The sequence below is a fragment of the Diadema antillarum genome, unplaced genomic scaffold, assembly GCF_040938485.1.
Source record: "Diadema antillarum isolate AM-2024a unplaced genomic scaffold, OU_Dant_1.0 seq00000302_RagTag, whole genome shotgun sequence".
NCBI classification, from domain to species: domain Eukaryota; kingdom Metazoa; phylum Echinodermata; class Echinoidea; order Diadematoida; family Diadematidae; genus Diadema; species Diadema antillarum.
The window spans coordinates 245,708-257,709 of NW_027271325.1; the positions used below are offsets into that span (position 1 = coordinate 245,708).

General features: G+C 40.1%; 1 protein-coding gene across 1 annotated transcript in view; it reads left to right on the forward strand.

Moving 5' to 3' along the window:
* LOC139730347 (alpha-N-acetylneuraminate alpha-2,8-sialyltransferase ST8SIA3-like) overlaps positions 1-12,002 on the forward strand; it is a 106,187-nt gene that overhangs the window by 60,912 nt on the left and 33,273 nt on the right. The window lies entirely within an intron of this gene.

Consider the following 12,002-nt stretch of genomic DNA (forward strand, 5'->3'; position numbering starts at 1 on the left):
ATTTGGATGCTGCATTCCCCCCCCCCCCCCCCCGTTGCAACTCTGAAGATGCAACGATACATTATCGATTGTGTCCAACATCTTTGTCTTTATACCCATCATTCAAATAACATCCTCACTATTAAGTCATTGCTTACATCTATAATACCCTACACGACACACCGGCATCAAAATCATGTCCTATTAAAAGCAACAAAAAAAAAAAAATCAAAATTTCTCTTTGTTGTTATTGTTAAGTATTTTCCTACTCCTTTTTCTCAAAATCTGCTCATAGACCTTTCTGAATGGCAAGAGCGAGGTACTGAAAAACTAATCCTGTGAATGAAACTGTATGTCCTCTTACAGCCAGAAATATACCATATCTAAACATGATAATACTTGCACGGTTATTACCAAACAACTCAAATGGGCAAACTACTTTAGCCCAGGCAGCATTTTTGTTAATCATTCTTGTATGAAACCTCAATATTGTCACCACATATAGCGTACATTGTAAGTCTACATACCTCTAGGTGAAAAACACAACATACATCATTCGAAACATGTCACGCCCAAACTTCTACATCACGTCTCCATGGACTGAAATATTATGCCATACACTCATCTACTAGCGCTATATTTTCCGTGCATTTATACGGCACTTCCCATTTCCTGCCACCAGGTTAGATTGCCCTGAATTACGGTACCCTTGTACATTTGGGCAAACTGAAACAGCTGCGCGGAAGTAAACGGCTGTGTCTCTGTGTGCGCTGATACAAAATCTGTTGTAAGTAGATGCACGAAAGTGTGCTGAAACTGGACATAATGAGATTCTTTTCTTTCTCATTAACCTTAATCTTACATAGTTGCAATGTAACTCTTGTTACCATAAATTATCACATATAGGCCTTGCTCTATACCTTCTGCAAATGATGCATTTTTTGAGGAGATTTCTGACTATGCGGCCTGCTCCCACTATCCAATATTTCTCTCGTTATTGTGCCAGCACATGGTATTGGCCCTGGTGTCCTATGAGTCTGTGCGCATGCTGGACAATGAAGTTGGAGATGTGGTGATTGTTGGGGAGGATTATCTGATGTTTGGCCTCATCCGGAATTCGGGCATTGCTCAGTCTGCCTTCTACTCTCAGCACTCCATTCTGCAGCTGAGGGTCAAGTTTGAGTAAACTTGACTTGGCAAGCCCCCTTGCCGATCTGTCGTCACGCAGTGCTGTCATCTCCAAAGGGTAGCTCCTCCCTTGGACGTGTGTGATGATTGCAATTTCCGCAGTTTCCAGCTCTTGAGCTGTCAAACAATTGTTTGTGATTCTTCGTTGGTTTTTAGCACAACTTTCAGTCTTAGAAGCCATGCTACAGCACGTGTAACCTTAATCCAATCAGAAAAGCTGGATAGCCATTTGTCGATCGTATCCTTGTCATCGGTGGTCTTCACCATTTGATGTACATGTACTTTAAATCTTTCATGAACGTGGTTCTCATCACTCATGGCATTATCTTGAGAGGTCTTCACACTAAAAGATGGCCAAATCTCTTTAGGCTCCTTGAGGAATGCTGGTCCATTCAACCATCCTCTCTACTTTTCAACTCACTGGCATGGAGACCGGGTGACGCATAGTCTGCCGGGCTCAACTTTGTGGGGACGTATTTCCATTGTTCACTGTCAGATCCATCTCTGATTATGCTCAATCTGTTGCTGACAAATACCGGATATCTTGCAGCCTCGTTGGAGATGTATTTGTGACCGTGCACCTCAAAACGAACATAAAGTCGCACACACTGATTTTGCGTGAGGACTGAAAATAAGTGAAATGGGTCAACCTAGCCGCACTGAACTGACTTTTTCATATTTTCTGGAAGAGCGGGTCTTCTTTTACATTCTGCTAAAATTTGGTGTCACAAAACGGGCGGGAAAGTGTGTTTTTTTTAGCAGTTTATCTCAAACATTTTTATGCCTCCGCCACGAAGTGGTGCCGGAGGCATTATGTTTTCGGGTTGTCCGTCCGTCCGTACGTCCGTACGTCTGTACGTACGTCCGTACGTACGTCCGTACATACGTCCGTCCGCTTTCGTTTACGCGATAACTTGAGTAATATTTACTGGAATTTTACCAAACTTGGTCCAAGTATGAAGTATGATGGGGCAATGATTTTATTAGATTTTGGGTGAAATCGGCCAAAGGTCAAAGGTCAAAGGTCAAGGTCAAATCATGAAATTGTATCCGTTTACGCGATAACTCAAGACTGGATGGAGCAAATTTCACCAAACTTTGTTGGAGGATGATGTATGATGGGACAATTACTTGATTAGTTTTTCAGTGAAATCAGGTAGAGGTCAAAGGTCAAAGATCAAGGTCAAATCCTAAAATTTATCTGTTTACGTGATAACTCAAAACTGGATGAAGCAGCTTTCACCAAACTTGGTCCAAGGATGATGTATGATGGGACAATTAGTTGAGTAGATTTTAGTGACATTGGCAAGAGGTCAAAGGTCAAAAGGTCAAGGTCAAATGCTAAAAATGTTGCTATTTCCCCCATATCTATGCAATGCCCGCAGTTATTTTCTTGAAACTTAGTGTAGACATGTACTACTGCGTAAGGATTCTCCAGAGAGAGTTTCATGTCATAAGGTTAAAGGTCAAAAGGTCAAAGGTTAGGTGAAAAAGTTGCAATATCACTTTTCTTGCAAATGGTTCAATGTATCTTCATGGAACTTGGTACATATGCATGTACTGACTGGCAGGGATTATCTAGGGAATTAAGGGGTCATGGGTCAATAGTCAGGGGGTCAAAGGTCAAGGTCAACTCCTCAAGATGTTACTATTTCCCTCAATATACTAGTATATGCAATGATTGCATTGTTAGTTTTAAAATTTAATATATGTACATGTATTACTTAATGGAGATTCTCTTGGAAATTTCCAGCCAGAAGGTCAAAGGTCAAAGGTTAAGGGTCAAAGGTCAGGTTTAAATGAAAAAAAAAGATATATTTTGTACTGTAATTACACTCTTTCTTCATACCTTGAAAATTATACTCAATGCATAAACTTATAATAAGGTCGGTCAGAAGTCAAGTAAAAATTTTCAATTCCCCCAATATGTGTACCTGCACTCTTTAATAGACAACTATAGCAAACCCAGTTCATGGAAAGTGAACATTCAAGATATTTTTTTTCTCGATATTTTGCCAGTTATGTGAAACTGTCATCACACATTGTGAAGACATTGTACTATACACCTATTGGGAGAAACATGCATTATGGCGGAGGCATCAGTCGCCACAGCGACATTTTGTAGTTGGTAGAATAGTGTGATTAGGTGTGTCTTTTTCATTTCTGAAAAACCTTGTCCACACTCTTCACTTTCAACTACAATAACTTTTGAAAGGATAGTGTCACTGCTTTGAAAGTTGGCATTAATTATGGACAGAATGTGTTAATGAGGCATGCTTAATTTCAATTTAATCTGATAATCCCTTCATTGTTGTTACTCTGGTGGTTTACTTCCTGTTTTTTGTCCCATTCAGCGCATAGCCAGCACGGTTTGGTAAAGATTAAGCGCTTGAACAGACACTACTTCAGAGCCTCTTTTCTCAGTTCACACTTTTCCTGAGTTTGTGCTTTCTTTCCAATATTTAGATAGGTTAGGAGAGTCCATTTGATTTGAGTTATACATCATTTTAAAGCTTAAAGTCTGCTCTTTCAGAATATGGTCTTAACTAAAAATTCATGTCTGGCGACTTTTTGTTTGTTTTGAGGTGCAGGGTCACATTTGAGAACAGTCTGGCTGTCTGTCCAGAATACTGTATGATTGCTCTGCATTTTCAACTCCCTCTTCAGCATGGCATCTTATTTGACTGCTAGAGTAGCAGCTGTCAGCTCCACTTTCACTATGGTCATGGGTTTCAAAGGAGCAACTCTGGCCTTTGCCGCAATGAACGCCGTGTGTATCTTTCCTGCACGATTTGCTTGTCTCATGTAACTTACAACTCCACATCCCTCACTGCTGGCGTCGGCAGAACATCGTTCAAAGCTTCTAACTCTTCCAGCCATCTTTCCCAAGAGGCCCTGTGCTCTGCAGAGATAGGCTCATCCCAATCAGTCTCCTCCTTGCAGAGCCTTTGAAGGATGGCCTTCGCCTTCAAAACGTAAGGAGATGCAAGTCCTATTGGGTCGGAAATCGAACTTATCACTGACAAAATACTCCTTCGGGTTGGCTTTCTGTCAAGCTGTGCTAGCTGAAACCCCAATTTGTCTGTATCAGCACTCCACTCGACCCCCAATGCTCTCTCGGAGGGCAAACTGTCATGTAATAAATCCAAATTTCTAAGCTGTGGTGCTTGGTCTTCCTTTTGGTACCGATTTCAGGACAGATTTTGTGATGCTCATCCATTTGGTCACCTTAAATCCTCCAGTGCTGAGGACTCTCACCACCTCGCGTATTATTGCAATGCACTCGTCTTTCGACGCGACTGAAGTAAGGAAGTCATCCACATAGAAATCACCTTGGATTAACTCAGTCACTTTCTTGCTTGTGGTTTCTTGATTGTCCTTCGCTGTCCGTTTGAGGGCATAGTTAGCGACACTGGGAGAGGATGTAGCTCCAAAAAGATGAACTAGCATCCTATAATGTTCGGGGTCCTTGTTTAAATCTCCATCTGGCCACCACAAGAATCTGAGGAGATCACGGTCCCGTTCTGAAACGGACTTGGTAAAACATCGCTTCGATGTCCGCTATTACTGCTATCTCCTCTCTTCTCCATCTCAGTAAAACTCCCAGGAGTCCGTTCGTCATGTCTGGTCCTTGAAGTAGCTCCCGGTTGAGAGATTTTCCTTTGTGTTCGATTTGGCAGTTGAACACTACTCTTAGCTTTTCAGGCTTCTTTGGATGATACACCCCATGGTGAGGGATGTACCATGTTCTTCCATCATCTCTGTGGATCTCATCTAGTGGTATTTTTTTTCGGCATAGCCCTCTCTGATAAGCTTGTTCATGTATTCAGAATACTGTTTGTGCATCCTTGTATTTTTGGCCAACTCCCTTCCTAGACCACTCATGCATCCTGTTGCCTGTGATCTGTTGTCAGGCATCACTATGTCTTCCTTTCTCCTTGGCAATTCCATTTCGTAATGACCGTCCTTCATTTTGGTGGAAGCATCCATGATCTGCAAAAACTTCTGATCTTCCATGGATAGTCCTTCTCCGTGATCACTCAACTTCTCATTGAACTCTGCATTATACAGTGCTTTAAACTTTTGCTCCAGGTCGTAGCGGCCTTGTATGACCTCGGCTTCCTGTGATTTGCAAAAGAAGGCCTGCAGTTGTCCTTTGTTCTTCTGCTTGTTGAGACCATGTACCATCTAGCCTAACTTTGAGTGCATGGCATACGGCTCACAGTCATTTCCAGTCCTGATTTCTATGGGCATCGTAGCTGCTGGCACGTTCATACCCAACATCAGAGTCACCCTTTGGATGGCATTGGTTCCACTGAGTGGTGGTAGTTCAACATCAATGCCTCTCATGTGTTCCCAGATGTTGACATCTGCCTGAGTTGGAGCATCATTGAGCGAGACAGGGATTTTTTGGATGTAGACAGTGGGTAGATCAATGAAGCCACTCTCAGTGTCATCCAGGCTGGCCACCTGAATGACATCAGTTACCACTGCTGACTCAACTGTCTCTTCATGATTCAACGTTGTGATCACCATCTTTATTTTCTTTGTGCTGACATTTAATGCCTTTGCCAGATCGTGATCACAAAATACAGCACCACATCCACTGTCGACAAAGGAATACGTTTTGACCTATTTTCATCGTTTTTGCTCTTCAGTCACTAGGATTGTTACCATTGCTGGAGTTTGAGGCCCTGTCATTTTTGTAGATCCAGTTGGCACATTTGGGGGCACATTTGTAGATTGAGATTGGTTGTTGTCCATCACACCTTCTTTCCTTTCCTTTGCTGGGTCATTAAGCGGCGTGTGATGACTGAGTTTGCATTTCTCACAATGTAATATACTCTCGCAGTTCTTCTTTAAGTGACCAAGTATAGGCATCTGAAACACATTCCTTTCTTCTTGCAGGTGTTGCTTCGTTCTTCAATGGATAAAGCTTGCAATTTCCTACACTCTTCAGTTTTGTGCGATGATTTGTCCCCACAAACTGCGCACATTCCTTGCCTCTTGGTATTTTGCATGGCAACAGCAAAGGATCTTGTGGCTCCCTTGTTCCTTTGAAACTGCTTTCCCTTTCTTGTCTGGCTGCTCACTCCTAGTGGGTTACGATATCTCAAGCCTTCTACTCTGGGATAATTCTGGTTTCTGACCTCTTGTGATATGAAGCTCGCCAAGTCCGATATGGAAGTGCCCCTGTGTTTAACATCTCTGATCATTCTGATCTGTTGTAGGGGTAATGGGAGCTTTTGAGCCAGTGTTTTAAGGATGTCTACATCATCCATTGCAGCCAGGCCTTGGGAGCTTCTTATGTGGCAGCAGTTGTTGAGGAATATTGAGAAGGAACGTAGACCTTGTGCATCACCTGCCCATACGTGCTCGTATGTTCTCGCCTTGTCCTTGTATGCATTCATTATGTTGATGGTGTGCCCATGATTTTCATCAAGCAAAGTCAATGCCAATGCATATGCCTTCGATGGATATGGGGACATTACTTTATCAATTTATGTGGCTCTCCCTTTGTGAACTTGAGGTGAAATTGAAGGATTAGGCTAGCCTAATTTCTTCTTCCGCTTCTTCTAGCTCTAGCCGCTTCATTAGCATTCTCCTTTTCCTCTCTATGTCACTCTTTATTTTCATGGCAGCCAATTTCGTCCTTATTTCTGTCTCCCTTTCTTCCTTTCCTTTATTTGCACGATAGTAGGTGTAGTCTTAATATTTTCAACCTTATCATTGCTCTCTGAACTGGGTAAAGCAAGGACATCCATTTCATTGATGCTAGGTGCATCTATACTTGCAGGGTCTTCTCTGTGCTGCCCACCTCCCTCCTTCACCAATTTCGGCATTTCAACATTCTCAGCCATGTCACCTTCATTCGTTTCTGCACCCTAGATCTAGAGTCTGGGCAGGGTTCTATCTAAATGCATACGTATTTGACGTGGACGCTACCTTCTGAGTAGAACGGTCGTTTTGACCCTATTTTATACGATTGTCGCTTGATTCATTCCCTTATTCTTCACAGCAGAATCCACACTCGCACAGAGACATGCTATCACTCCATATTCAGTTGTACTGCATGTCAATAAGTAACGGGAGCAGTTCTTTATTTCCTTGCGTCTACTCACGTTGTTCATGTACATATTGTAGGTACACGGCGTTGTATCCCTCCTACCTGTGTGTAACGTTCGAAGTCATTGCGTACGGAAATCGTGTAGTGCGATGACTGTTCGATCATTCCTCATTCACATTACACGTCGACGTAAGGGAGATGATCATTACAAATCCGTCTAAATCTCTACAATCTCTTCATTGTTTTTACGAAAGTAGAGTTACATTAGATCAATGCTTGTCAAGTTATCATTCTTGGTCAAATTCACTGTTTATGTATCCATATTTCACGCTTTTACACGAGAGAGTACAACGCTAAAGACAATGAAGATGCTCTTCGTTACCAAGACACTTATCCAGGTATGGTGTCTTTCAATCAAGCATAATATACAATGATGGCAATGATGTGAAAACGTATCAAAGTACATTTTGGACACTGCAAGGATATTATATCCTAATTCAGAAGCAGCCCTGCCTTATATCATTTGAATACGTTGTGATTTCTTACGTGAAAGAAGTGTATAGATTATTCACCCAATAAATTTACATTATCATTCTTTTCCATCAGTATCTCATCCTTAGTCCTACCCAAAATCCCTAGCGGTATTATAATAGTGAGTTGCAAGACTAATCGACTTCATCATCCATTCTAGTATATGTCACTGGTTACAGTTCGTTATTCGGAAGATTCGTAATTCCGAAAATGACATAAATGTTCGTTAATCCGCAGGTTCGCTAATCCATAGATGAAATAAGATTCGTTGGTCCGAAAATGAAATAAGGATCGCAATTCCGAAGGTTCGTTGATCCGAAAATGAAATAAGGTTTGTAATTTCGGAAATGAAATAAACTTCTTTTAACCACCGTTGTAATAACAGCCATTCCATGCAATTGGAAACCAGGTGCTTGAAATTTCAAGTTCAACCAATTGAGGGAAAAAAATCATATTTGGCTAGATATATGTTCAAATGGTGTAAATCTGATTTTTACTGCTTTTCACTTTCTAACAGCCGAGTTACATATCCCGGAACAGAGATCACATTTGCTACAAAAATGATGTCTTTTAATACTTCTAATAATTTCACTATAAGACAAGTTCTGTTATCTGTAGATTCATCATTTTTCGCTTGAAGTCTTATTTTAAGGACTTAAAGACCCTCAAAAGTTATCAACTACAGTTTATGCAATCTACTACGTTTTTTGTGATCCGCGTGACAGATTTCGAGTGTGTTTTCAATCTACAATTTTGTCAAGCCGTTACAAATAAAAAACAATTTGATATGGTAAAATGGGTTTATCATACCAGGAAACGAGGTTTCCATTTGTAAACACCTTCTCTGCGAAAAACACCAGAACAACAATGTCACGCAAGGATTTCTTGAGCTTGTCATGCGAGTCACAATTTACAAGTTTGTAAAATTAAAGAGAATTACTGAGATTCCTTTCCAAAAAAAAAAAAAATCTGCCTTGAAGCTAAATGATGAAAAAAGATTTTCAGCTATGACAATAAAGTTTGATATTTTATATTATTTGGTGAATAAGGAGATACAATTTTTATGATTGGTAATGTATAGATGTCTAACTGGACTGTCAACTTCTCTTGAGTTAATTGGTCAATGTCAGAAATGGTTGGAGGTGGGTGGCCGCCCTATCAACAAGAATGTGAAATGTATCAAGAACTCTTCGTAAACTGTACAACCATGTCAGTTCCAGTAAATATGTTACGTTCTTGGAACATTGCTTCATAAAGTGGCAACAATCAGCAAGCGGCGGAGATGACAAGAAAATGACTTCAAGTCTTGCCTCAAATTTTGCTGTCCCCCAAATCGACATCACTGAGAATTATTCATGCTCCAATCAAACTGAAGTCCAATCTGCCCTTTGGAATGAGGCGCAAATAGCTCTCTATGCATCAGTGATGTGGTCCCAGGAGAAATTAATCAATATCATAATCAGTGATTGCCTAGTCTACGACAGAACATCATTATGTTGTAGTTTTTGTGGATGAGCTTCTGTCAACGGTCAGCAGTGAAGTGAAACTAGTTAAAATATGGGCAGATGGTCCTGCAAACCCATTCAAAAATAAATTTGTTGTCAGAGTGTCACCTACACATTTGCATGCTGAAGGAAAAACACGACATCGACCTACAATGTAGAGTGGAATTTCAGCATTGTAACTCATGGGGAATGTCCAGATTACGGCACTGGAGCAAGCCTAGAGCGGCAGATCTTCGATTTTGTGAAAAATCGAACGTATTCAATCTCCACTTCTGAAAGACGTCCATCTTGCTGTAAATTTTTCAGCTGTTCCTACGGCACTCATCACAGTAAAGGGAAGCTGAAGATTGTTCTGAGGCTTGAACCTGCATGGCATCTATGGAGTAGCTGCTCCACTTAAAGCGTATCTTTACTTCAATATATCACCTTCAAAGAGTGGACAGCTTGTCACAAAAAAAAAAGGTTCACTTCTCAGAGAAGCAGTGGTGATCTATCTGGTAACGGTTATGATGATGGTGGAAATGAGGATACCATCCAGAGCATAAGCACTACAAGTGCAGGCCCAAAAGTCAATGAGATGGTGCGATGGCACTGGTCTTCAGCAGAAAGCATCCCCACAGCATCTATATACAGGGTACAAGCCCCCAAGTGGGCGGAAAGTTTACCTTCATCATCTAGAGAAAAAGGGAAATCTTTACCAATGGCTGGACAAAAGAGCCGTGGCAGCCTGCATGAGACATCTTAATACGCAAAGTACAGCAGCCATATCTTGACAACAATATGAGTCCTAGTTAAAGTTCGTGAATGAAGAGATCGAGTCTAAAACAAATATGAACAAAAAAAAATCTCCTCAACAAACTAGGCATGAAAACCGTCTTCATAAAACAGTGACAAACTTTCTCACAATTTACAGAAATAGGCACTCTGGGAAAGAAAAATCAATTAACTGTAGTATGTGCAATTTACTATTAAATAAAATGTTGATCAGTCGTAATATCAGACTCAGTAATGGTACATAACAAGGAAAAAATCTTTATAAGAAGTACTGCGGCCTCTTTGTGCATCATAGTGACTTTTACGTTTCAAAAAGAGCTAATGGATCCATACAAATCCCCAAGCAAATATGCAATTGAACTTAAGGAAAGTTTGAATTTGACTCATTTGTAATAGAAGACTTGCTAATACAATTACGTCAAATAAGGGCGGACTCACACTGTGCGATTTTTACTGCGATGCGCTGCGCTGCGACAATGTGCGATATCGCAGCCTGTTGCACTCTGTCGCAGGTGCTGCGATGTACACCGCACACTGTGCGATTTGTGGCCTACGATTTACACCGTGCGCATGCGTACATCGTACATTACGGCACCTGTTCATCACAAAGAATGTTTACCATGAATGAAGTCACTCGTGACTTTTTTTTTTTTTTTTTTTTTTTTTGGCGACGTTGGTTTGAAAAGTACATGTATGTTCAAGCTTGCTTTTTTTTATCATTCCAAAGTAACTACAGAAATTACTAGATATGAATCGAATAACAGTGTATATTCTAAGAAATAAAGTTAATGATAGAAAAATGAAATGCCATATTTTGGTATTAATTTGGATCACTGCCTGGATCAAATCCCCCCCCCCCGTTTTTTTTTTTTGAGGAGGGGGGGGGGGGGGTTACGTGGTTGTAGGATTCTTGATCATTGGAAATAGTCACTTACAGCATATTACGCATATTGATGTTATTATTACAATGGGTAGAAATCAGAGTAAGGGTGAAAGAGTACTGCTTGGTGGAGGTCTGTATTCTCTGAGTGCTTTTCTAAGGCTTTGATAGTGGAATTATAGCATTGTGGTTTCTCAAACACATAAAATATTGTGCTGACATATTTTTCTGGTTGGCCCTTGAAAAATTCACTCTTGTTTTGTGTACGGTATGTAATTACCATCCAGATGTAAGGGAATCACACTTATTTACAATATATATTGATTCACAAATAAAAACGTGACAAGAATAAAGATAATGATATATTCAAGTCATTAAATTAAATCTAAAATATAGACACATTGATCACAATTAAAGTCAATTCAATAGTTTATCTATTTCCATCATCAAAAAAGAAAAAGATAAGATGGTACAAAGCAGTTCAAGTTGTCGATTTGTCTTTCTATATCATGAGTACAGCTGTATGCTTCAATTAGTTCAATACAATTGTACACTGTACTGTCAAAAAAATGCAAAAAAAAATGCAAAACTAGTAGGAAAAGCAATATCATAATTGTGCTGTACAATTCATATATACATACTGCAGTATGGATGTCATAGTTCTTAAAAGTATCACACAAAGTGACAAAAAACATCAACTTCCATTTCTTTTCCACATAAACAATGAATAAATTCAGTCAACTTGAACATCTACAATAAGTTAAGCTCAACGAGTTACCATTACAATTTGCATGAGACAACTACCTATGCCACTACAATTTCCCAAATAATGTTGCAAAAACAAACAAACAAACCTCAGAGAGGAAATTGCTGCAATCTAACATACTCTACAAGCAATGTTTACAGTTAGAGTTTGTGTACAAAGGTACATAAACACTTACTGTAAACATATAGTGTATTTTGAAAAATGCCAAATTGAAATGATCATACCAGCATACGAAGGGGTGCTTTGAGATGCACTAAATGTGCTACTGGTCCTAATCCAGATTAATCAGACACTGCATACACTGCAAAATAC